Raw genomic sequence first — 27,786 nt, 5'->3', positions numbered from 1 at the left:
TTGGAGAAAACTAAAGTTAAGAAATAATTTAAAAGAAAAGTAATGAAGTTGGAAGACTTGCCTATCATATCAATAACATATTAGCTGGCACAGTATTTAGACACATCAATAGTAGAAAAAGGACCATTTAGAATCAATGAGAAAAAACAATCACCTCTACGTGTGATTCCTGTAGAGCTGCCTTTCACAGTCCTCCACTCCAGTAGTGATCCTGTGATTCCAGTTAGGCCAATCTCATTTCCTCTGCCTGGAATGAATTGCAATATTTGTGTGGAGACACACCAGGACAGCAGGTAGTCAAGGTTACATCATCTACCTGGTACAGGAGATCCCTGGAGGTGCCATGGTTTTTGAGGGGTAATCAGCCATCCATACCTGACTATTTACCCCTTCTTAACCCTGTCCAGCCCCAAGTTTACCATATTCAGTGAGAAAACCTCACATTAAGCCTGGGCTTAGTTCCACAGCAAGAGAATAGTAGACTGTACTTGTTTTCAGTCTTAGTGCTTAGAAAAGTCTCTTTTGTACCAGGTGGAAACAGGGTTGGCTGTGCCTTTAAGTGGAAACTTTAACCTGAAACAAAGAGATATTACCTTACTGAAAGCCAAAAACATGTCAGTAGTGAAAATGAGACATTAGCAAACCCAATAGGATTTTCATTGAGTAAAATGCCCCCACATATACCATGGTCTCTATGAAATTAAAGGTGCAAAGTTTGAAACACTGTGGGCCAAATTACAGCCACTGCCTTGGACGAATAAACCAGAAAAAAATGGGCATGGAGTGGATGGGCATCAGCAATGGTATTTTTCTTTTCTAGCTAGAAGAGATCCCCAAACAGAAATTTTTTGTTCAAATTGACAGTATAATTTCATTACTGTAAGAATAATTTTGAAGCATAGTCAATTAACTAGATTTTGAAAAACCCATCAAATCTTACCAGATTACTTTGCTTTATTTCTAAGGGATTAGGACTTCTATATTTCTAAAATAATCTTAAGTTTTATTGCTTTGAATCATTCTAAGGTATGATAATTTCCTGATGTTTATACTGTTGCTGTCATATATACTGATTTCTGCTTAAAACATCCAAGCGTAAAAGCAAAAATTAATTCTACCAGGTGGAAACCCATGGAGATGAAATTACTTACTTGCCAATGTCAACTGGCCAAACGACCCACAAAATTAGAATAAAAACTCATCTTCTGAATTGTTTTATTTCCACCATGGCAGTTATCAGTTATCATGCCAAGTTTAAATCAGATGACTCATTAAATTAGCATAATTGAAGCCATACTTCACTAAAAATACTTAGTACTTGGTATAATGCTGGGAGGAAATGTAGTTTGTGAAGAAATTACAGGATCTCCTCCAGCTATTCACAAAACGATATAATGATTCTACTGCTGATTTAAAAGGACTGGTGGTGAGAGTGGAAGTCTGAAGATTGTGAATAATTGGAAATTGAATACAGGATGTTATTTATATGGTCAGAGTACATGGGGAAGTAATATATACATAATCACTTTTAGAAACTACCCAAAGTAGAAATAAATAGCTGTCACCTGCCAAGATAAACCTGTGAGTGGACACTTGACTATAATTATATGGGAACTGAGAGTTTTCTCGTTGAGGTCAATGTTTGGGGCATCTGGCCATTAGTGCCTCCATTAAGAAATAAAAGCTTTAAGCGGGCCACCCAGAATGGGCCAGCTCCAAGTATCATCTCCCCTTCTGAGAGCTGTAGTCTCCTCCCCCTTCTCACCTGATAGTAAACATACCTGACAAATGGGACCAGGCTGCTGGAATATTTCAAAGCAGGTCAAAGTGTTGGTGTCTGTTTCTTCCTTTCTCCTTTGGAATCACTTTTTGATTTGTAACTGAAATCAAAGATTATGAGGAAGGTAAATAATTATAAAACCACTCTTTAGAAGTCACAGTGTTTGAAATTTTGATTCCATCTTGTCTAGTCTAAAGTCTACTAAACCAAAGGACAAATGAATCTGATTGGCCAATTGGACTTTTAAAAAGAAGAGAACTTCTAAATGTAAAACTTAAGATCAAACATGCTGATAGGATGACCAATTATCCTGAGACCCAGGACTCTCAGAACTAAAATGGAAAAGTCATCCTATCTGCTTGTCATGATAAAAGAGGACTAACTTTCTTGAATGGCTGGTGAAAGTAGTCAGTATAAAGTCACTTTGCCACTACCAAATCTAAATGTGATTTTGTTATACTTAGATTTATATATTGATCCTAAAAGAATCAATGCTAGACTGTCCTTAATTTTAATTCCATCTAGAACCTTGAAAAAAATCTCCCTTAAAAATTGAACTCTCTTAGAAAATTGATAGAAATTTGGTATAAACTCAGAATCAAATTAAATTTCTTCAGCCACTAGGTGCCATTTGACTAACTGGTGTACATTAGGTGACCAACCATCCCAGTTTGCTTAGGTCTCAGGGGTTCTCCAGATCGGAGTCTTTCAGTGCTAAAACCAGAAAATCCTAGGAGACAAGGCTGTTTTGCCACCCTACTCATAATATATTTCTGAAAGAATATTTAAATTAAATGCAAGAGAAAAAAATTTTAAAGGTATAATTTGTGGAAAACTGAAGATCACACAGTGGTCGAACCTTCATTTTATATTTGAGGAAATCGAAGCCTTTAAAGGTTAAGCCACATAGGTTCATCCCATATTATAGAGTCAGACTCACACTGTAGGTGTCCAGAGCTCCTGGCTGCCAGTTCAGATGATTCTTTTTTTTTTTTTTTGCTCCATCTGGTTTCTTTTCCAAGGCTAAAAATATCGATTAAATCACAGTGTGCTAGAAAGGTATCTTCCCCAAATTTAATGCTAAATTTGTGGAAGGCTGGGGAGATCTGTAAATAATTCCTTGCTATCAACACAACTCTGCCCTTGATTTACATACATCCTTTGCCACTTTGAGGGGTGGATGAGTACAGCCTCTGAAGCTTGTTGTGTTAGAGTTGGTTGAATTGCTGAATCCCAATGGCAAAACAGAAACCTGCCAGCCCTGATCACTCAACAGAAGTGATAACAAAGACTTGACAATAATGAATGACACTGCATCCTACTAGTTCTCAAATTTCAGTGCATTAGAATCACCTTGCTTGTTCAAAACCAGGCTGCTGGGCAACCTCTCAAGTTTCTGATTCTGTGGCCTTGGGGTGAGCCTGAGAATTTGCATTTCTAAGAAATTTCCAGGTGATACAGCTGCTGGTTGTCTGGGGCCAGACTTTGAAAACTATTGCTCTCTCCCAGTGAGACACACACACACACAGAGCAATATATTCATGTTAGTGGAGAGTCAGGTTAGGTACCCATTTTAACAAATACAGTAATACCTAAGATTTGTAAATTAGAGAAGGATTTTTTTCATATCTTTTTTTTTTCCCCCTCAGCATCAAGTCTCAGTTTTATGGAAGTAAAGTTTTTACAAATCACATTATTAAAAATATTTTACTACAGGAAGAAGAGAACTGTAGGATAGCTCTTATAATGACTTATTTGCAGATTGTGTTTTTATAGCTTTTTAGTAAAATATACCTTTAGAAAGGCTTACAATAGTTACAATTTTTAACTCATTATTAATTCTCACAATAGCTGTTGTTCTATGACTCAAGTAATTGAATAATGTTTCATAAGCATTTTAAATAACTAGTTGTATCAAAGGCTCTGATGTATGTAACAAGAAAGTAAATTAACAGGTTTATTGTCACTGGAAAAATGCTTACCTTGTCTTTGGGTGTCAAGAACTTAAGAATAGCAAGGTTAGTCAAATTAGAGATGTAGCTGAGACATTCTCTCAGCTTTCAAAATCTAGCTATTAAGATATTTCAGAAACTGACTTCCATTCTTAGTGGAAAAACATGTTTTCGATCTTCAATTTTTCTAAAGAGGAACACATGTGCTTTTCTTCTACTTTCAATTTCAACACCATCTTTCTAAAGCTTGTTTCAATACCATCTTTCCTCAAAACTAAATCCCCCATATTGCCTTTAAAGTTGCTCTACCCAGCTACCTGTATTTATCCTACAAGGCTAGGTTGAAGTGACACTTCCTCAGTGAAGCTTTCAGTGTTTCCCTCGGTATACTTTTCTAGAACATGAACTCATTCTTTTCGACAAGTTTCATAATAGTGGAAACATAACTCTTTGTTTAAGGCCAGTTTTACTTTTAAAATGGAAGCCCCATGAAAGAAGGATTCATGTCTGCTTTTCTTCTAGTGCCTCATACAACTCTTAGCCAATGGAAGGTGCTTGTGCCAACCTGCAAGATGGCCCACACTGATCTTGCCTTCTGACGTCCACAACCTTATTAGCGCTCTTCTACATGTAGCCAAGTTGATTTGTGTGACCAATAGAATACAGCAGAAGTGATGGTATATTGCTTCTGAGACTAAGTTATAAAGTACTGCAACTGCTAGGGGATGCTCTCTTATTGTTACTTTCTTCTCTGTGCAAAGCCAGCTGCCGTGTCGTGAGAGGCCCTGTGGAGAGGCCCATGTGGCAAGGACCGAGGCTTGCCCATGGCTATGTGAGTGAGTTGAGAAGTGGGTTCTCTAGCCTAAGTTGAGCTTTGAGAAGACCTCAGACCAGGTGGACAGCTTGACTGCAACCTCCTAAGAGACCCTGAGTCAGAATCACCAGCTAAGGTGCTTCTTGTATTCCAGTCCTTAGAAACTGTGTGGTAATTAATGCTTGTTGATTTAAGCAGCTATGTTTTGAGGTAATTTGTTAGATACCTAACACAGTACTGAAAAAATGTGAATGGAAGATCTGAAACTACTATGATTCATATCAGAACAATCCATTACAAATAATTTGTCTCAACCTCTGTGACATTATCTTGCTTATATCAGAACAAGGTCTGATACAGATCTAAAACTGATGACTTGGAGTTGTAATGATTTGTGGGGATTACTTTTTTTAAAAAAAATCTTTTATAGATTTAACCAGTTTAAATAGTTCATTCAGTATAGAATTTCTGGTTAGCCCTTTAACAATTCTCAAATACAGTAACTAGCAAAACTACCACTAGCCCAAAAGTAGCAGAAAAGGTGGATATATTATTTATTAGTGATAGCTGGGTCTCTTAAGCAATGTTACTATATATGGATTATACAGATCGAATGATTAAACATGAGTTTATTTTAAAATGCAAAATTTTAGTCACAGTGATTAGGCATTTAAAGTCATAGGATTTAACAATTTGTTATAAAAGTTACAAATCTTGCTTTAGTGGCAATAAAATTCCTTATGATAGTTTCAAACTTTACTTTCTCTAATAGCTAAAGTCACAGTCACTAGATATAACAGTTACTTTAACTTTCTTGTGAAGTTATAGTAGAACTTGCATAATTCCTAATACATTTTAATTTTGAGAAGCTACATCTTCCACTGATGAAGTTAAATATAACCCGAGAGCTTTAAAGTATTTATAAATATGTCATGTAACTTCTTGCTCTAAATATACTATAGTACTTCAAACGGCATCATATTAGATTTTGGAAAAACAACTTAAAGGTTGTTTATTTCTTATGCATTCAATGTCTCATAAATATGCATTCCTTAGTATGCTAATCAATTTAAATTGTATGTTTTTACATAGTTAAAATATCTCACACTCCCTTTAATTCTTCAAATTTCACAGGTCATCTGGAAAATGAAAAAGGTCATAACATTCTTTTAGTTTCTTAAACTTTTCCTTTAAAGATGATATTGTAACATATGTGGGTTAATAATCAGATCTGCAGGTGAATTTTTTTTTTTTTTTTTTTACAATGAAGAAATTGTTATTAACGTCAGGGGGTGACAATTTGTTTATCATATGTGGTATATTTGGTTCCCTAGAAAGCACACTCTGAGATACAGATTAGAATGCAAACATTTATTGGTGAGCACACTTGAGATTAATACCTTTGGAAGAGAGGGAAGGGAAGGGAAAGGCAGGGCAGGAAAGGAGAGGGAAAGAAGCAGGTTTGGGAAAGAGGAAAGGTAGGCTATGATGTGGTCTCAACAAAGCCTGAACTGACAGCAAGATTTGGAGCTGGGATGGTTCTACATAGTTGTTTGAAGCTGGGGTGAGAGATACTGGCCATTATACCTCCATATTGGTCAGATTTTGGAGTGTTGGCTGCCCCAGGAGGGAGGTATGTCCTAGGACAAGGTAGGTCTCTTAAGCAAAGGCAATTCAGGAAGAGGGTTGACAGCTGAGAGTCATCTGACAGCTACCTCCTCTACCAACCCCAGCAGATGGGATACTCTTGGGCCCACTACAATGTTAATAATTTATTTATTTTGATAAAGATAGTTTTATTTTTGTTTGAATATCTTTACTCTTTATTTAAGATGATTAGGTACACTGAATTCTTCTTCTCGCATCATTTGTGTGTAATATTTTGCCATTACACCAAATTAATCTTGAGCAAATAAATTTAAAGAAAGAATATAGAGACATTTTCTAAAGTACATATTCTATAGTGTATACTTTTAAGATAACATCAGTAATTTGTAAAAGAGTGCTGCTTGCTGTCTCTAGTTAAAGTTATAGTGATAGGACAGCATTATTTTCTCTTTGCAATTGTGTAATTGGTAACAATTTTAAATTTATGTTTGGCAAATGTGTTTTAAATAAATATTTTCATTCATTATATCCAATAATTTACTGAAGCCCCAAACTTCATTGTGTAGTTGTTGGAAACTATAAAAAAGTGTGAGTGGAATTGAGATATTTTGTTTAATTGTTCATTTATTAAGTTTTAAAATGTGCAGAAAAGAAATAGAGAATTCCCTATAAGTTCTACATATATATTTTTTAAGAATTTTTGTAATAAGTCTTTGATTTTCCACAAACATTTGTAGCATTGTTGTATCCCTGGACCCACAAATTATTTTTGTCTAGATCTGGTTATGGAAATTATTTACTAGTATATATTTATGTGTCATGTTATGCTACTGTAAAAAATCACAAAATGTTCACATAATGATTTTTAATTCTATCAGTAATTTTATTTATTTTACATTAAGACAGGTGTTGAAAATGATAGAAACATTTATAATTTTTTACCTTATTCTAAAAGATTTCACTCACTGCATATTCTATAATTTTATTTACTTGTTTTTTTTTTTATACACTCAACTATTATTATATTTTGGTTTCATTGTTGGTATTCTGAATTAATATTCTAACATAAAATAATCAAGTTTTTTTACCTATTGCATCAGGCTTAACAGTGACATACCCATATGATTTTTTACCATTCTTGTTCTGTAGCATTAGAGCTAGATATTTTTAATTTAATTTTGAATATTAGCAATATTTTTGATGGATATTTGGATTTCTTTATTTTACTAAGAATATGTGATAAATTCTGCTGCTAATACTTGAGTCTCTCTTTCTTAATCCTCAAAGAGTTTAACATGTAGAATTCTTAGAAGTAAGAATATGTGTTTAATATGTTTCTGAAACTTACCTATCCTATATTTTAGAAAATTAAAATTTCATGCTTGAAGTGAGTAGTAGTCAGTGAGGGGCTGCTGTTGTAATTGAGCTATGCTGCCATGTAGCTCTAGGAACAAATAAATATTGATTTTGATGGAGAATTTTTTTTTCTTATCTACTTTTTTTGAAATTCATCTATTATGATCAAGATAGAGTTAAAAATAAATTCATATTCTGCTCCATTAGTGATGTTACTATGTTATTAGCTCTAAAAATAGAAATATTAGAAATTACCTAATAGAAATTAACTCTAAAATATCTTTCTTGCCTTTCAGCTATTCTCTCCTAAACTTATTTAAAAATACAAATATTATTTTTTTATTTTCCTTTTTAATGACATGTCATTTTTTGTTTTCTGAGTCTGATTTTCTATCTGAATATTTCTCTTTTATATCATGAAAGAATATTTTATCTTAGAATCCTTATCACACTTTAACACACTTAATCTTAACAGTGATTAATTTTTATACTAGTGGAATTTCCATTAAAAACAATTTCTAGAATAAATTCACATAATTATGTTTATATAATGTTTATTTATAGATTATTAAAGGTAAACATATTCAGTTGTTGCATAATATTTAACAACATAATTAAAGTACTTGTAAATTTTATTTCGGTACCCAACAGCTCCATTCAGGTCTATATATAAATGGCAGAATATATAAATAGCAATCTGAAATGGCAAATTTAGTCCAGGCACTAAGAGCAACATTGAAGAATAGCAGCTCCTTATTTAGAGGCACAGGTTACTTGAAATATTAGAACAACAAGGTTTTTTTCTTTTTCCTTTTTTTATGGTGATAAATATACATAACATAAAATTTACCATCTAAGTCATTGTTAAGTACAGTTCAGTAGTATTAAATGAATTCATAATGTTGTGCAGCCATCACCACCATCGTCTCCGGAATTCTTTTCATCTTGCAAAACTGAACCTTTATACCCATTAAACAATAACTCCCCAAGCCCCCTCACCCAGTGCCTGGCAACCATCATTCTACTTCCTGTCTCTATGATTTCAACAATGTATTTTAATTGTTAAACTTGTTCCTACTTTGTGAATTTTCAATATGAAATTAAAAAAAATTTTTAACCCTTTTAGAGTTAAGCACTTTATTTCCATCAACCAGAAAACTGGCAAACATATTTATTTATCTAGAAAATGAGAGTTTATTGCCATCTGTCAGTTTTCAAATTATTATATAAAATTAATTATAACAAAAAACTTCTCAAAATAATAAAGATAGTAATGATATAAATGGTGTTCAGTTAGATGTGGCATCTGTGTGCAGGGTATGACCTGAATAACCAAAGGTGTCACCTTTGCAAAGAAGTTGGAGGCACAAATAGTACAAACACATTCTTGAGAAGATGTGCATGAAGACATTATTTTGGATATAAAACATATATTTATAATATAAAATTAAAAATCCTTTCTGCTTTGTGTAGACAAGGTGAAAATATTTGAGCTTCAGGATTCACAGTGATGTCTGCCTTTATATTAAACACTTAAATGCTAATGTTTCCTATGCTTTTGAATGAATAATTTATCTTTAAACTTTTCAAAATATAATATATATACAAGTATATATATATATTTGTCTATCTATATAGTATACACATGGTTTAAATATCAATGTTCAAGTTAATATTAATAATTTAAAAATTCAGCTTAAATATTTAAAATTTCTTATAAAGTTTTTATTTACTATTCTGAAGTTATGTGCAAATACATGTACATATACAGAGAAATCAGTGAGTTGACTTGAAAGGGAAAGAAAAGTGAAAGCAAATAGTAAAAAAATAAATTTAAAAAACATTAACTTTTAAAGTTAAAACTAACAGGTTAATGGCAGAGAATACTAAGAACCCTTTATTTTTTTTCTTATTTCATAAAACCTTGACAGACGCCAATCTAATAGTCAACAGATAATTTTATCCATAGTACTTGGCACATATATATTTATTAAATATGATCAAATAGAAGATACTATAATATGTCTTATATTTCTTCTCTTCACAATTTTCACTCTAATAATTTTTATAGAAAACTATAATTTACTTCTCTCCATGTCTTCTGGTCTTTTCTGCCATCAGTTGCCTTCAGAACTTCTGAAATATTTTGGAATATTAAAATTCCACACTATGTATACATATTTTTTATCCATCCCTTGATGATTGCCTTCAAGTTCTTGCCACCATAAGCAACAGTGAGATAATTATCCTTTTAGGTTTCTTTGATTAGTTTCTATTGCCCATGTTCTAGCTGTCTCTTTCTTTTTGATTTATAGGAGTTCTTTGTGTATTCCAGATATTGGTCATTTGATAGTGTTTTCAATCTGTCCATTGGCTGTTAACTTTGTCCATAGTCATTGAATAGAGGCTCTGAATTCTGATATAATCCAATCTGTCTCTTTTTTGCTCTTGTAAGTCATATTTTTAGGGTTTTAATCATGAAGTTCTTTTCCTTAATTCCACTTCAAGTTACAAAATTGTTCACCTACATCATCTTCTATTAACTTTAAAGTTTTAACTTTCATGCTTAGGTTTTTAATATATTGTGAGTCTATCTTTATAAGGTGGTAGCCAACTACCCATTTTATTTTTCTCCATGGATGAGTCAGTTTTTTTCTTCACTATACTGGGTTTTGTTCACATTTGTTTGTGATTTCATCTTAATAATAAAGTTTTGTTGTACATGTAAGTTTATTTTTCTGAAATCCTTATTTTGTTTTATTGGCTAACTTCTCTCTGTTCTTGAATAAATATTATACTGTTTTTATAATTTTGACCTTATATGTGGTAGGACAAGTTTACTATGTGGTAGGACAAGTTTACTTTCTCATTCAAAGCTAACTTAGCTACTTATGTGCCTTTATTCTTTCACTTACATTTTAGTTTATTGACTTCTTTAAAAACATTTAATAAATTTTTATATGGATTACATCAGATACTTATTATTTTAAATTGACATTATAAGATGAAGTTATTCAACTCCATAGAAATTTTTTAAAAAATTTCTGTCATATCAGTTAAAAAATTTTTCTCTTTAGAGTATTCATATATTTTTATTTCTAGATATTTTAGAATTTTTATTTTTGTTGGAATTGGTTTCTTATTTTTATTTATAATTTTCATTTGGTTATGTATAGGGTAGAGAAATTTTTCTGAGGGGATCTAATGATTTTACTAAATTCTATCTTTATTTTGGTAGTTTTAAAAATTCTATTGGATTTCTAGGTGTATCATTACTATCATTTGCAAACAATGACAGCTCAATTGTTTTTATTCACAGCATTAGTTGGGACCTAAGCAATAGTGATGAAAATGGGCATCCTTGTCTAGTTCTCCATCATAAAAAGAATGTATCTGAAAATTTTCCATTAACTGTTTCCATTAACTGTATTTTACAAACCTTAACAAGTAGGTGAGAGTTTTGCTTTTACCAAGCATAAATTGATGTTAAACTTTATCAAATGTTTTTTCTAAATCTTCTGAGATAATCATAGTTTTTCATTACTGTGGAGAATCACACTGATCGCTATTCTGAAGGTGAAATATTCTCTTATTCCCAAGATAAATCCTACTTTATCACAATTAAGTATTTTTAATATACTTTTTGATTTATTTAGCTTGCATTTTGTTCAGAACTTTTTGAGTCTCACATTTATTGAATAAATGAAAAAGCTTATATTTTTCCTGTTCCAATTTTGTTTTTTTATGCTTTTTCAATAATTTATCTGTCTAGATTTTATATTTATTAGCACATATTTTTCACAAATTTCCTTTTACCATTTAAAACACTTCTATTTCATTTGTGATTATTTCTCATTTTTTCATTTCTATTTTTTATATTTTCATTAGCTCTCATATTGTTAACCACTTTTGCTATAGTTTTATTAATCTTTTAAAGCAACCACCTTTTAATTTTGTTAATATCATCTATTGATTTTTAAAAATTATTCTTATTTCATTGTTTTTTTATCTTTATCTTTATTATTTCTTTCAGTCATGTGTCTTTGGATTTCCTTTGCTGCTATTTTTTAACTTCTTGAGTAGAATTTTTAGCTTGCGGGCTTTAACTTCTCTTATTTCCTAGGTCAATATATTTAAAGCTATAAATATCTCTCTATGTGTTGCTTTAGCTGTGTCAAATAAATTTGGATATGAGTGTTTTATAGACATTTATTTGTAAGTGTTTCATTATTCCCTTTTTAGTCCAAGGGTTATTTAGCAATATATAATTTAGTTTCTATATTACAAGAATTCAAAAAATCTGGCCTTTTATTATTAATTCTAATTTTATTACATTATGACCACAGAATATAGTCAATATGATAGTGAGTCTGTGGAATTTATTGAAGTTACCTTGGTGACCTAATCTGCAATGAATTTTTGTAAATATTTCTCTTGAGCTCAAAAAGAATTTGTTTTCCTCTTCTTCTTTTTTTGATTGAGGGTTTCATATATATCTAATACCTAGAACTTTCTAATTGAATCTGATTTTTCATATATCTGCTTACTTTTTTGCCTGTTAGAGCTCCAAGTTCCAAGAATCCTCAACTAAAATTATTGATAACCATATTTCTTGCTAAATTTCTGCAAATATTCTGAAGCTATATTGTTTTGAGAGTATAAATTTTATGGTGGATAAAATTATAGTTCTATTATGTCTCTTACCAGTGCATAATGTTTTTGCTTTATCCCTTATTCTATTGTTTTTGATGTGAATTAAATTTTGCCTAGTACTAAGATTTCTATTCTAGCTTTTCTATGGTTAATATTTTTATACCTTTTTCATGCTTTTACTTGTAGTCTTTTGGACCTTTTATTTTAAATGTGTCTCTTGTAAACATCATGTTGTTAATTTTACATTTTAAAAAATCTCTTGTCTGAGTTGCCTTGTCTCTAGTGCCTTCAAATAACTGCATTGTTTTGCTTTGTTTTTTGCATGTTGCACAAGTTTTTACAGATGTTCTCAGCAGGAGGGTTAGTCTGATACTAGCTATTCTGTCATATCTGAAAACAAAAAAATGCATTTTTAAATGTAAAAAAATTAATTTTTATTCAACTAAATGAGATTAAGACAATTTTTGAAGGAAACAATACACTTTTCAAATAAAGATCTTGGTAGCAGTTAGGCATAGGGAGGATAACACATAAGTTAGTTCAGAATTCTTTGAATATGAATGAATACAATTCATCAATTATTCTTATGTTCCATGGGGGTTTTAGCCTCAGAATCTTCTTTACCTAATATAAATATCAGATACTATTTTTGAAAATTTGTATTATAAAGACAACATTAAAATCTGTATCATTGTGCACAAGGGCATTACATATGACAGAAATAACCTTGGATACAAATGTAAACTAGGGGCTTCAAAATACACGAATATCAAATCTATCATATTACCCATTATTCAAAGAAAGGGCCAAGGATTTCAAAACTAATGTTTACAAATCTTCCATGTCTCTATCATTATGAGCAAAGCTAATAGATCAATTTCCATGCAAGATATTTTGGCAGATCTCTGGTGAAAATGGCTTTGCAAATTTTATGTCCTATAAACTAATACTGATTGGCCTAGGGCATCAGTGTATATTAAATGTGTAAACTGACTTTCAAAATCTTCTCATAAAAGCTTTTTTTCTTTAAAAATGCACTTAATCCATTTAAAAATACTTTTTTGAATACACAGAATTGCTAAAAATAAATACTGAGAAAACAAGGTAAATATAGACAGTTCATCCTCTCATCTACGCCCACACTCTCTTGAGCTCAACGCCCCATAAAGATGGTGAAGGGGCAGGGAGAGACCAATAGAAGACATTTCTAAAATCCCCATCCAGTTTTTGCAGAAACCCAAGAATCAGCCTTGAGTTTCTCAATCCAATTTCTTTCAGGGATAACATGAGATAGAATAGGCGAGACAAACCTATATTTGAGGATACATAATTTACTTACACTGGCTGCAACAAAGATGTGGGGGAAACAACAAATATGGCTGGTATTCAGAGCTTCTCTGTGCAGGGGTCCAGTTTAATCACTTCTATGCCCAAAACCAACCCCACTATGTAATTATGCCCTGTGTCTACTGGACAAACCTCCCAATCTCTTCTTTAGTCTTTGCCTCAGGATGGAATTGACAAGACTACTTGTCTGTGTTTAGTTATGTTTTCATGTGATTTACATAAATCTTTTCTTATTTTAATTTCATGACATATGGGTATTTCTTCTACCCATCTAATTGTGATCGAGGTAATTTACTGAGGTGATATATGTGTGCAAGTGCAGTCTTTACTGGGACCTCAGCAGTATTTCATTGAATCCCTACTGTGATCTTGACTCATCACATACTTAAAGACATGAATGTTGAAAAATTACAAAATCAATCTCTTTCTTATGTAACTCATTGACTGGGAAAACATTCTTCAACATTTTAACTAGCACATTTTATTTTTCATTGGTTAAAAATATAGCCATTATAATCTTTTTAAACATCTATGTTAAATCACGTATACACAAAACTCTAGTACTAACAATGCATAATACTTTAATAATATATTTTCTAAAATAATATTATTTCTTTCTAGAAAAATAAAATCTGATATAATAAAATTTTCTTCTTCTTTGTCCCATCTCTCATTATAGATAATTCCTTTGTTCTTTTTGATTAAAATGGATAAAGTACAGATTAAACATTAGTCGCTGAGGTTAAATAATAAGTTTAAAAATATCTATTATTATTTCACTCAGGCATTACAAAGCATAAAGTCATCTTATGTATGTGGTTTGCACACAAGAATAAGTTTTTTTCTTTATACTTCTGGCAGAAATTAAACATTGTCCTAAACACTTTTTATAAAAGTCTGAGTTGTTAGACTCTCATTTAGTACAGTGCTAATTTGACCAAGTTACATATATTATTTTACCAGAAAGGTGTAGCCACAGAGAGGTTATCATGTTTAAATTTAAAGACAATGCAGAATGTTTTATTCTCCAAATTCAGAAAATATGATTACTAAAATTGTTAGTGTCTACAAATGATAAATACAATTTATCAAGTTCATTCACATATGTTATACCATTTAGAAAAACAAAGATTAAAAGAGAAGTTATAGGAATTAAGGCTCTTTATAAACCTAGAAGTGGGAGTATATATGTAGCCCAGTTATATGGTGCCAGTTTTCAAATTGAGGAGAATTTCCACAGAAGATGCTCACCAGAAAATAACAAGAAGAAAAAACATATGAAAATTTATGTAATTTGGTTTACTTTAAGAAATTATTTTTCAAGAATATGGCTTCCTTAAATATGTGTCTGAGATGAGGTAAAAAAAAAATCCATTATTAAAAGCTTCATTTCTAAGATATAATTTTTTGATATATGCTGAAATTCTAATGTTTCCCATCTTTGAATTAATCTTTTGCATCTTGATCCTACAATAAATGTCTACTCACAACCACAAATAAACAAAAAACAAAAACAAAAAACCCCTCATTTCTCAGTTCTGTTTTAATGAAGGATTAGATCAAGAACCCTTAACCTGAAGTCTTTATTCTGAGGACTTTATTTATATTTGGGATTCAGGGTCCTTGACTCTCTTGAAATTATATGCAAAGCATATGCAAAGAGGAAACGTTTTTGTGGAGTGGGCTCATAGTTCACAACAGATTCTCAAAAGGGTCCATATAAGACCCCTTCTCTCCCTGTAAAGTTACAGCACTAAGATGAAGATATGTGTACATCTCGTCCTTTAATGCTTTATGACTAAAAATAATCCTATAAATTGATGTGAAAGGCAAAAAGGAAAAAATTGCAGACAAAGAAGTTCCCCGCTTTAAAAAATATACCTAAATTAATTGCCACTTTTTATGATTGTTAACTGACAAATTTCCCAGATAAGATTGTGATATACAGCCAGGAAAGTATCTTTTTACTCAAAGGTTATACATTCTCATCTTCTTGGGGATGATTCCAACTTTAAATCACTAAGCAAGAAGAAAACCAATTTTGATAGTGTAAACCTAAAGATTTGGACTAGCAAACAAAGTTGAACTTAATGACATTTAAACTAAATTTCCTTTATCTTGCCAAAGTGCTGTCACAAACACTTCTGATATTGTTGTACTTCAGCAGCATTGCTGAAAGATTAAGACTCATACTTAGATTATTAGAAAAACTAAAGCATTGTTATCACTGCTCAGTTTTACGTTACATATTTTTCTTACAGATAAGTAAGCCATTAACAAAATAGATGAGTCACTTATCAAGTCTGTCTATGACCTTTTCAAATTTAGAAATGCTGCTGTCAATTTATTTTTTGTCAAACTTCTAAGTCAACATGTCTTTATGCCTCTTGAGTAATCCTTGGCAGGGTTCAGAGCAGTAAATCATGTTTTATTACTTCTGGACAGCAGAAGCTACAGGGTTTTCTGAAACTGTTTATCATTTCTCTTGGTTATTTGCAAATCTGTGATTTAATAATTCTGATAAAATTTTAGTTAGGCATTTGCCAGTAATTATTTAAAAAATGGCTGATCCTTCCCTACACCACACACTTATCCCTCCCACACACCTTCCCCTGCCCACTCTAATTTTCATGTTCAAAAGTCTTCACTTCCAGTCTTTAAAGGACAATTTGGCTTAATGTGAAAATGTTTGGCCTGCACATTCTTTTTATTGGTGTATTTTAGTTGTTGGACCACTGTGCTCAGGTATTAAATGTTGCAGTGGAAAGGTCTGATGCTTAGCTTTCTCCCCTTTTTAGAATTGATCTCATCTTGCTATCCAAAGGATTCTTTGTTTATTTTTAAATTTTAATAATTTTAATAGTATATGTCTTAATATTGACTGTCCTGGGTTAATTTTACTTGTATTATGGTATTCCTTTTAATATATAAAATTTAAGTCTTGCTTTAAATATCAGGGGAGTTTTATTGAATTATATTTTTTCATATTTGTTCTATTCTATTGTTTTAATATTCGTTTTCAGAAATTCCGCTTATGTTTTGTGTCTTCTATAGCTATCTTTTTCTTTTTAAAAGTCTCCTTCATTACTTTTGTGTCAATTTATTTGCTTGTTTCATTTCTATCCTCTGTGTTCTGTGTTTTCAATGGTATCTATTTTCTTTTATGATCCTTACATTTATTCAGAAATGATTTAATCTCTTCCTTCTATATTTTTCCTGAGTTTTACCAGTTAACCGTTTCACCTTTTCCTGTCGTCTGACCCCATTTTCCCTGACTCCTCTATCTGCTTCATGGTTTATATAGCTAAACTTATGTTGTCAATTTTTTAAAAAAATTTCATGTTGAAATAATGGTATCATTTTCATTTGTAGGGAAATTTACTGCTTTTTTCACTTTGGTTTATATTAGCTCATTGATAAGGATATGTTTATCTTTTTACTATTCTGATTCTTGCCTTTTCTTAAAAAAATAAACTTTACTTTTTCAGAACAGTTTTAGATTTGCAGAAAAGTAGTGAAATTAATGAATAGAGTTTCTGTATATTCACACCCCAATTTCCCCTATTATTAACATCGTACATTGGTTTGGTACATTTGTCACAATTAATGAACCAATATTGATACACTATTCTACCTAAAGTCCATACATTATTCAGATTTCCTTATTTTTATCTAATGCCCTTTTTCTGTTCCAGGATCTCATCCAGAATAGCATATTCCATTTAGTTGTCATTCTCCTTGGGCTCCTCTAGACTGTGAAAACTTCTCAGACTTTTTTGTTTTGTTTTGTTTTTGTTGACCTTAATGGTTTTGAGGAGTATGTAGTCAGATATTTCGTGGAATGCTCCTCAGTTAGGATTTGTCTGGTATTTTTCTCACAATTAGACTGGTTTATGAGTTTTAGAGAGGAAGGTCAAAAGGGTAAAATTTCATTTCCATCAGATTACATCAAGAGTACATCCTTTCACTTGTCATTGTTGGTGCTGACCATGATCACCTGACTAAGATAGTGTTTGTCAGGTTTCTCTACTGCAAAGTTATGCTTTTCCCTCCTTTTCCATACTGTACTCTTTAGAAAGAAGTTATGTGCAGATCACCTTAAGGAATGAAGAGTTATGTTTACCTCCTTGAGGGCAAAGTAGCTACATAAATTATTTAGAATTTTTCTGCATGGGAAATTTGTCTCTCCTCTCCTTTTTACTTATATCAGTATTGACTCATGATTATTTATTTTATACTTCAAGTTTTAATCCAGTACTACTTAATTTATTTAGTTGCTCAAATTGTTCCACTTTTGGCCATTGGAAGTTCTTTCAGTAACTCCTGTGTCCCTTTGGCATATCTCTATTGTTATGTTATTTATGTATTTACACCTCATTACTTTCTGGCATTACAAGATACTCCGGGCTCGTTATTTTCATTTTCTGTCCCACATTGTCCCACATTTAAGAGCCCACCATTTCTCCAAGGAGTTATGGTTCTTTTTATTGGAGACCAATATTGGAAATCAAGATCTTGGCACTACGTGTGCTTGTTATTACTGGAGAGTTGATGCTTCTAGTCCCAGTCAGATGACAAAACAAAGAAATATATGTATGATCCTAACCTGGATATGGACACATATCTATAAATGTTTCTATATGTAACTGTTGTGTCTATATTGAACTAAACATGAATTTATTCTGATGATTCCAACCTCAGTCTATTATATCATAGACCAGTCTAGACGTAGCCTCTTGCTTATCTGAAGTCTCCCACTTGAACAGTGGTAAACAGATCCAACAGTGGATCCACCATCATTTATTTAATTGTTTAATTCCAGTGTTTAATTCCAGATAAAAGATTTTATTAACTAGAGTAAAATGGTTATGTATCATTTCATTGCCTTTAATTTTACAGACTCCTTCATTTCCAAAGTTACTCAGGTCAGGGACTCCCCCCACCCCACTCCCTTTAATAAAATTGCCTTATATATTTTTAATACAGTTAGGTTATTCTCACCTTATGCATTCTATCCGAAATAAAATTTTTCAAATTGACATACATTAAAGTTCATTCTTCGTGATGTAGACTTCTATAGATTTTGACAAATGCATAGTGTTATGTAGCCACCATTATAGTATCACACAGAATCTTTTCACTTCCTTGAAAAATTCCATATACTTCACTTATTTAATCCTTACCCCTTCTTCCTGAACTGCTGGCAACCACTGATATTTCTACTATTGCTATAGTTTTGCCCTTTGCAAAATGTCATATAATTGGAAGTGAGTTGTTCACTTTCTTATTATTGAGTTTTAGAGTTCAATTTTTTTTTCTTTCTTGGATCATGCTTTTGGTATTTTGTCTAAAAAATTCAGCAAACCCAAGGTTACCTGAATTTTCTCCTACATTTTCCTGTAGGTGTTTTAAAGTTTTGCATTTCACATTAGGTGTACAATTCATTTTGAATTAATCGTTATGAAAATTTTAAGATCTGAATCTTAAGTTCTTTCTTTTTTTGCATATAGACATCCTTGTTTGTTGAAAAGTCTATGTTTTTCCTCCATTTAATTGCTTTTCCTCCTTTATAAAATATCAATTGACTATATTTTTGTGGGTCTATTTCTGGACTTTAGATTTTGTTCCTTTGATGTATGTGTCCACTCTTACACTAACATATTACTGACTTGATTACTTCATAGTAAGTATTTAAAGTAAGTATTTAAATTAGGTAGTGAGAATTTTCAAATTTTGTTCTTCAGAACTATCTTGGCTATTCTAGGTCTTTTGCATCTTCATATAAACTTTATATTAGTTTGTCAATATCTATAAAATATCTTGTTGGGATTTTGGTTAGATTGCATTAAATCTATAGATCATTAGGAATAATTGACATTTTAACAATATCGAGTCTCCTAACCATGATCGTGAGCTATCTGTCTATTTAGATCTTTTACTTTTTTCATCAGAGTTTTATAGTTTTCAACATATAGATACTACACATATTTTGTTAGATTTACACCTAAATATTTCTTATTTTGGTACTATTTAAGTAGTATTTTCTTAATATCAAATTCCAATTGTTCACTGCTGGTATATAAGAAAACAATTATTTTCTATATATTGTCCTATGACTTTGCTATACTCAGTTGCATGAGGTTTTTGTTGTTGTTGTTGTTGTTAATGTTTTCTGGGAGAATTTTCTACATATAAAATCATGTCATCTGCAAGCAAGAACAAATTGATTACATCCTTCCTAATCTGTATATCTTTATTTTCTTTTAGTTTCTTATTGTGCTAGCTAGGAGTTTTAGTATGATGTGAGTAGAAGTTATGAGACAGGATGACATTTTCTTTTATCCAGTTAAAAGAGGAAACCATCTAGTTTCTCACCATTAAGTGTGATATTTTATAGATGTTCTTTATCATCTACAGGAAAGTTGCCCTATTCTAAGTTTGATGGGAATTTTTATCATAAATGAGTGTTGGATTTTGGTAAATGTCTTTCAGCATCAGTTGATATAATCATATTATTTTTCTTCTTTAGACTTTTTATTATGTCTTCTTGGTGAATTAACCCTTTTAACATTATATAATGCTCCTCTTCATTTGTAATAACTTTTCTCATTCTAAAGTCTGCATTGTCTGAAAATAATATAGCTACTCCAACTTTCTTTTGATTAGTGTTAGCATGTTACATCTTTCTCTATCCCATTACTTTAAACCTATATGAGTCTTTATATTAAAAGTGAGTTTCTTGTAGACGACATATAATTAGGTCTCATTTTCTTATCCATTCTCACAACCTCTGACTTTTAATTGATGTATTTAGACCATTCACATTTAAAGTAATTATTGATATAATTGGATTAATGTCTACTATGTTTGTAACTATTTTCTATTTTTTGCACTTGTTCTTTATTCCATACCACTTTTCTGCTTTGAACTGATTATTTTGTATGACTTAATATTATACTCTCCTAGCATATCAATTATACTTTTAAAAAAAATTTAATGATTTTCCAAGAAATTACAATATATATTTACAACTAATCTAAGTCTACTTTCAAATAACACTATACCATTTCTTAGATGGGGGAGGTACCTTATAACAAAGTATTCCCAATTCCTCCCTCTCATTCCTCTTAAATTATTATTATTTGTTTCATTTATTCATATTTTATCATCAATATGTTACAATTATCACTTTGAACAACCATTTATCTTATGAATAAGAAAAATAAAGATTGCATTTTACCTTTATTTATTCCTTTGCTAATGATTTTCCTTCTTCTATGGAGAGCTGAATGTCTGACCAATATTATTTTTCTTCTCTCTGAAGAACTGATTTTAAATTTCTTTTAGAGCAAGTCTTCTGGCAATAAATTGTATTGGTTTTTGTTTCTCTGAGAAAGTTTTTCTCCTCTTTTGAAGGATAATTTTGCTGGTTATAGAACTCTAGGTTGGTGGGGTTTTTTTTCTTTCATCACTAAATATTTCACTTCACTCTCTTCTTGCTTGCATGGTTTCTGATAAGCAGTTTGCTTTACTTGTGCTTTTCCTTTACAGGTCAATTATTTTATTTACTTGTTTACTTGGCTTCTTTTAAGATTTTTTTCTCTTTCTTCTTCTTTTTTTTCTTTTTTTAATTTGAACGTAGTATATGTAGGTATAGATATTTTGGTATTGATCCTGCTGATACTCTCTGTTTCCCAGATCTGTGATTTGGTGTCTACCATTAATTTTGGAGATTTTTCATTTATTATTTCTTTATTATCTCTTTTGTCCTTGTCTCTATTCTCCTTCTGGTAGTCCAATTACAATTATAACATTGATAATTGCCCCAGTTTTTGGATGTTTTGGGCTTTCCTTCTTTTCATTTTTTTATTCTTTTTTCTCCTTTCATTTCAGTTTGAGATGTTTCTATTGACTTATCTTCAAGCTCACTAATTTTTTCTTGCCATATTCGATCTACTGATGTTTCCATCAAAGACAATCTGCATTCTTTATTTATATTATGAAGCTTTTATTTCTAGCATTTCCTTTTGATTCTTTCTTAGTTTCTTCATCTCTCTAACTGCATTATCCACCTGGTCTTGAATGTTATCTACTTTTCCATTAGAGTTCTTAACACATTGATTACATTTATTGTAGGTTCTTTGATAATTCAAAAATCTGTCATATTTGAGTCTGGTTCTGATGCTTGCTTTGTCTCTTCAGACTGTCTTTCTCATGCCTTTCAGTCTGCCTTATATACATTTTTTTTTTTTTTTTTTTCGTGGAAAGCCAGACATAAAATATATCAGTTAGTGGGAACTGGGTAAGTTGACTTTTAGTGTGGGGTTTTACATTAACCTGACTAGGAGCAGAATAACATTTCATATTTGCTGTAGCTATATATACCAGAGACTTAACAGTCTTCTAGTGTTCTTGTTTTTTGTCTTCCTGTAATCTTTGGGTTTCCTTAAGAAATCTCAAGCTGCATCTTGCAGCTCTTTTAGTTATAATTCATTATTATACTGATGTCTAATTGGTGTAGTAGTAAGATATGATTGAAGGGAATCATTTTATAATATTTTATAAAATTTTTAAAATAATTTTTATAATCAATTAAATATCATTCTATTAGTGAGCCTGTGTTCATTGACCATGACCTTCTCAACTGTTATGTTTCCCCATCCTCACCCCATCCCCCATTTAGTTGATATAGTTAGGCTAGAAGAGGTGGTGTTGGAGAATGCACTTTGCATCAGGTGAGATAAAACTCTGGTAATATATGCCACCGCCCCTGCCCTGGAGACTAGGCTTTTGTTACGGAGAACAATTTGGGTATATTTCACAGTGGTTATTCTTCTGCCTTCCTTTTCCCAGAGTCACAATGAGCTCCTTTTTTGGCCCTTCTCTGTGAGAACTTAATGGAGTTCCTAGAGATAAAACTTACAAAAGGGTAGGGTTTCCCCTAAGACTGAGGCATCCAAGAATTTCTCTTTCTCAAGCTAATTCACACTCAGCCTCTAGCAATTCATCAAAATTACAATTTATGTGTTTCTACCAGTTCATGTTTCTAGCAGCTTTTGCTCCTGGTAAGAAGATCTTGGCTCTGAATCTCCTGATTCACCTGTCTCTCCAGATTTCAAGGTAGTGACTTGCCCTGCGACATTAGTTCTGCAAGATCTAAGATAAGTCATTGATTTTTAGTTTATTCAGCTTTTTCTTATTATAAAGACAGAGTAATGATTTCTGAGCTCTTTACATGTCATAGCTGAAAGTGGAATATTCCACAATTACTTTGTTCATTCTTTTTGTTGTTACCAAATTTGAATGACTTGTATTGCCCTGGACTATCTATTTTGCAGGACTATCTCTACATGTGGAGAGTTGGGGATAAGCAGTGGGGAGATGTGAATTTCCAAGGTTTTTCTGCTTTGTTGCTACCATATGGACTGTTTCTTGATAATAGGGGTCTCTGTGTTGCCTAGCTTCTTCTGGCTCTAGAATCTACATGGTTTTCAATGTCCTTCTATTACTAACCCTGAACTCCCTATCTCTTCACTAGCTGCTACTACTGAGAGACATAGCCCCTGTCTTCTAAGACATCCCTTTTTCTTTTTCTAAAGTAGATACTTTTTGAAATTTTCCTTTTCTGGGTTTCACTCAGAAGTTTCATGACTTTCTTCTCCTTTTTCAGCAAGTACGCCCTGGTATATTTAATTTTTTGTTCAAATATTTCTTACTCAGAACGGGATATTTGTTGATTTCTAACAAACATTTGATATCAAAAGGCCTCTCTATTCTTCCCCACTACATCTGGCAGCTTCCTGCACAGGACTTGGTCTCAGTTTCTTTTGGCCACATTTACACATAATTTGGAGTTTGTGGAGTTTTCTCTGTCTCCTACTTTCACCAAAGATGTACTTCATGGCTTATTTTTGTTCTCTCTGGTGTTCTATTTGGTTTCCAAGAGAAGTGGGAAGATTTAAAACTAAGCAGTTGCCATGTTCCTAACCTCTGTACCAAATGCGAACATAATAAAAAACGTTAAGAACAAGGCAGTGAACGACAGTCGTTGTGTCGCTTAATGTGGAGTGCAGTGTATATGGTGCCCTCTGGAGTGGCCTAATGTAACAGCCTTTATAAATTTACAAATTTTTGTCAATTGTCTTTATTCCTGTCATCTAAATATTGTGTGTCCTTTTTCTTACTGATTTTATATGCTCCCAGATGAGATTTTGATAAAGAAAAAGGTAGTGATGTAAATGCAAAGTAATTTGCTATTCCTTGGAAGAGTCAGGCTTTGAGAATTTGACTTCGATGAGACAATAAAGGAGAGAAAGACAATTAAATTGGACTTTACTTTGCCAAGGTTTTTTTTTTCCCCCTTCACCTATGAACCATGACTGTATAAATGAATGATTGTAAATGGTTCTAAAAGTCTCTTTATCCACCTAAACACATGCATTCACGAAGGGAAAATTTTTTAAAATCTATATAGGTATTCTGTTAAAGTTTTGAAGTGAAAAATGTTTCTCTAAGAGTTTATGCCAGTTTTCTTTCTCAAGGCTGAAAACTTTAAAATAAAAATATCTTCAGTCTATGCAATTACATGTGGTTTTTACATTGCCTCTAAGTAATTACTTAGACAGCAATAATAAAATATTTTAAATGCATTTGCATTTAAGCATATAATTAACAGTGTCCATGAAATCTGGCAATTTATTGAAGAAGTTAAAAGAAATATCAAAATCTGTTCTCAATAAAAGCTATTTTATTGAGTTTTTATAAGAATGTGTGTTGGAAGAGAAATGGAATTTATGTTGTGTCAGTCATATTTTATTATGTTAGGAATAAGTAACATAATTTTCAGTGCCTCATTAACTCTCCCATAAAACCAGCTTACTCTTACAATATGCGTTAGCCTCAGAGAGCAAAATTTCTTAGAGAGACTTCCAGAGTCTTCTTAAAGAGTTGCAGAGGACTTAATGCAGCCTTTCTAGTCCTAAGAAGTGCAGCCTGGCTAGTGACTTTGCAACTGGAAACAAAATGTTTAAGACTATAAAACTTTAATTTGTTTCAATTTCCCATACTAGATAAAGATTCCTTTGGGCTTGGGAAAGTAGAGACAGGAAGTATTGAAGTAGAAGGTCCTTGAGCCCAACATCCGGGACAGAGACATTGGGAGGAAGTGAGAGTCTAGAGAGGAAGCAGCCTCTCAGAAGGGCCATGTGCTTGGTTTAATGATTCGCTGCTGCCTTCTTGAAAATGATTTTATCTTTGAACTTGTGTTTTGTAAGTGAAGTCTAATGGAAAAACAGAGCATGTGCATGAGCACAGGACCATTTTCCAATCCTGCCTGAGTTTAGAATTCCAGTGGACTCAAAGTGTATTATGTCTGTGACTGAGTAATTGGGGGCACTGATGGCCCTGAGTCTATGCTTCCCATCAGAACCAGAAGGTGCTTCAAATGCAGAAAGAAGTCAATTGCACCCTAAGAAACAGGAGTTACCTCAACCAAGGGATTTGATATATCCTTCTTACTGTGTACTTCCCCTTATTAGTCATCCACCTATGCTGAAAATGATAACGACGAAGGAAAAGGAGTGACGAGGCAACCCACTGCTCCTTTTTATTTTGGTCCTTCCTTACTCATCACCAGCCAGAAGGTAAAGTGTACTGGTGAAATGTACACATATCAAGAAGTGAACTAAAAACAGTTGAATTAGTTTTGTGCAGAGTTTCTGCTGTTCTTGCAAAAACAAAATACATAGGTATGTACTAGCTACAAGTGATGAAATGTATAATTTAAGGATTGTACATATGTGTTAGATGCTCCTCTACTTGCACTTAAAACTGCCATTGCACAACATAAAGATGAACAGTGAAATTCATAGTAATTATTTAATATTTTACTTTTTCTTTATTTAGACTAGCATTAAATAGCAAATAAAATATACTGTGACAAGGTGAGAGAGATACAACAGAAAAAAGGGAAAAGCTTTATATTTAGGACATTTAATAACATTTTTCTCTACTTTTTGTACAAAATTATGAAGCTGCCCTAGAAGTAGTAGAGTAGTTATCCATATAGATTCTTCCAGAGTCTGTGCTCTGAGGTGGGAGGGCAGAGAGATCCATGAAGCTGAAGGGGCTACACAGATAGGAATGGCTGCACGTCAACACCCATGTGTGGATGGATGACTGAAGACCAAGTGGACCTCTCTCCCTGCATCTGAGCACTGTGACAGATCCCTAGGATCCTAAGAGATGCCTATAGACAGTGAGGATCCTCAGTAAGACTGAATTTAAAGTACTTTGTAAGTTTCTATTGCTGCTGAAACAAATTACCACACATTTAGTAACTAAAACCTACACATAATAAATTTATTATCTTACAATTCTGGAAGTCAGAAGTTTAAAATGAGTCTGCAGGGCTGTGTTCCTTTGGAGGCTCTAGAGGAGAAGCTGTTTCCTTGACATTTCCAGCTTCTAGTGACCACCTACATTCCTTGGCTCGAAGTTCTTTTCTCTATCATCAGAGCTATGTAGCATCTTCTCTCTCTGCTTTCCTCTTCGCAGTGCCTTCTGTCTTACAAAGACACTTGTGATTACATCAGACCTACCTGGATAATCCAGGCTTACCTCCCCATCCCAAGGTCCTTAATTTAATCACATTTACAAAGTCCCTTTTTGCCATATAAAGCAACACGTCGACAACTTCTAGGGATTAGGACTGAGAAATCTTTGCATGGCTGTTGTTCAGTTTACCACACCTACCATCCAGTGAGTTAAATGTTCAACATAGAAATTAAGCTTAGTTTTAGCAAAATAAAACTATTTTGTAAATGTGTAGACTGAAACTCATACCCTCTACATTAAAGTTCAAACTAATCAAAGGAAGAAAATAAAATAATCATTGTTAAAACCTCTGTCAATGTTAGTAGCAAAAAGAGAGTTTGTATTTAGCAGAGGATTTCCCTCTCTCATGATTATTGTTAAAGGATCTGAACAGGAGATGCAGAATGTATTTTTTCAAGCATTTCTTAAAAATACAATTATCTTTCAGTTCATTTATGATGCTATCTAATACACCTTTGACCCTCATTCATAGCCATATAGAATAAAAATGCACAAATATTAAGGAAAAATCAGTAATGCCCTTGGTCCTAAAAGGTTGGAGAGTTTATCAAGTCCATTACACTTAGAAATTTCTCTTAGTTTAGGCTGCTGTCACAAAGTAGCATAGACTGGTGGTTTATAAACAATAGAAATTTATTTCTTATAGTTCTAGAGGCTGGAAGTCCAAGATCAGGATGAGAGCATGGTTGGGTTCTTGATGAGGCCCTCTTCCAGATTTGTGGATGGCAATCTCTTCGCTGTATCCTCATCTGGCAGGAAGAGGGCAAGAGAGCTCTCTGGGTCCTTTTTAGAAGGGCACTAATTCTATTCACAAAGCCTCTACTCTCATATCCTAAGTACCTCTCAAATGCCTCACCTCCTAATACTATTATATTGATGGTTAAGATTTAACACATAAATTTTAGGGGAACAGAAATATTTCATCCATTGCAAAATGCATCTGCAATTAGAAACATTGTTATTGTAAATGAATGGTATGGCAGCACAGTGCAGACCTGGCCAGTGACTGTTTCCTACCACCCAAACTGTTCATATTGTATTTGAGTATCTGCTTTCCATTGACCTTTAGGGCAGTGCTTCAGAGTGCATATGAATCACCTGAGAATCTAGCTAAAAATTCAGCTTCCAGTTCAGCAGGTTTGGGGAGAACCTGCATTTCTAACGAGCCCCAAGGTGATGTTAGTTTTGCTTCTCTGTGAACTAAGACTTTTGGGGATGCTGAACTCATTTCCAGCTAAAAGAGGTGGATCCTGAGTTTTCAAGCAAACATCCCCTTACTAGTATTTGGGTTAGAAATGGGAATGTGACCCAACTGCAGCCATTTTATGATGCTAAGGTAATCCTGCTCATAAGTAAGCAACAACTCACCTTGCTGAGTCTGGTTGAGAGTCCTAGAGCTTCTGTGTCCACCCTGGGACCATAAGGTGAGCCAGCCTGGGTACAAAGCGGCTCTGTTGAGGAGAGTGTAGTGGAGTTGAAGTTCTCAGTGGAGTAAATGTTAGCCATAGCAATCATGTATGATAAAAATGCACACATTTCTGTGAAGAAGATTTACATTCTGGTGACAAATTTATTGCCAACTTCAGAATCCTGTGGCAACTGGAAAGCATTTATGTAATTTTATGCTGTAAGATTTCTTTTGATTCATGTTTAAAAATATA

General features: G+C 32.5%; 1 long non-coding RNA gene across 1 annotated transcript; it reads right to left on the bottom strand.

The window, feature by feature from the left end:
- LOC120581171 (uncharacterized) lies at positions 1 to 27,786 on the bottom strand. The gene is made up of 3 exons (XR_005647169.1): positions 27,494 to 27,786; positions 1,782 to 1,880; positions 1 to 573 (listed from the first exon to the last, which is right to left on the bottom strand). It is a non-coding gene; the product is annotated as an uncharacterized LOC120581171 (long non-coding RNA).

This window comes from Pteropus medius, unplaced genomic scaffold (genome assembly GCF_902729225.1).
Source record: "Pteropus medius unplaced genomic scaffold, Ma_sr-lr_union100, whole genome shotgun sequence".
In the NCBI taxonomy this organism is placed as follows: Eukaryota; Metazoa; Chordata; class Mammalia; order Chiroptera; family Pteropodidae; genus Pteropus; species Pteropus medius.
Note: the sequence above shows the minus strand (reverse complement) of the source record. Positions and strands in the feature narration are given on the sequence as shown.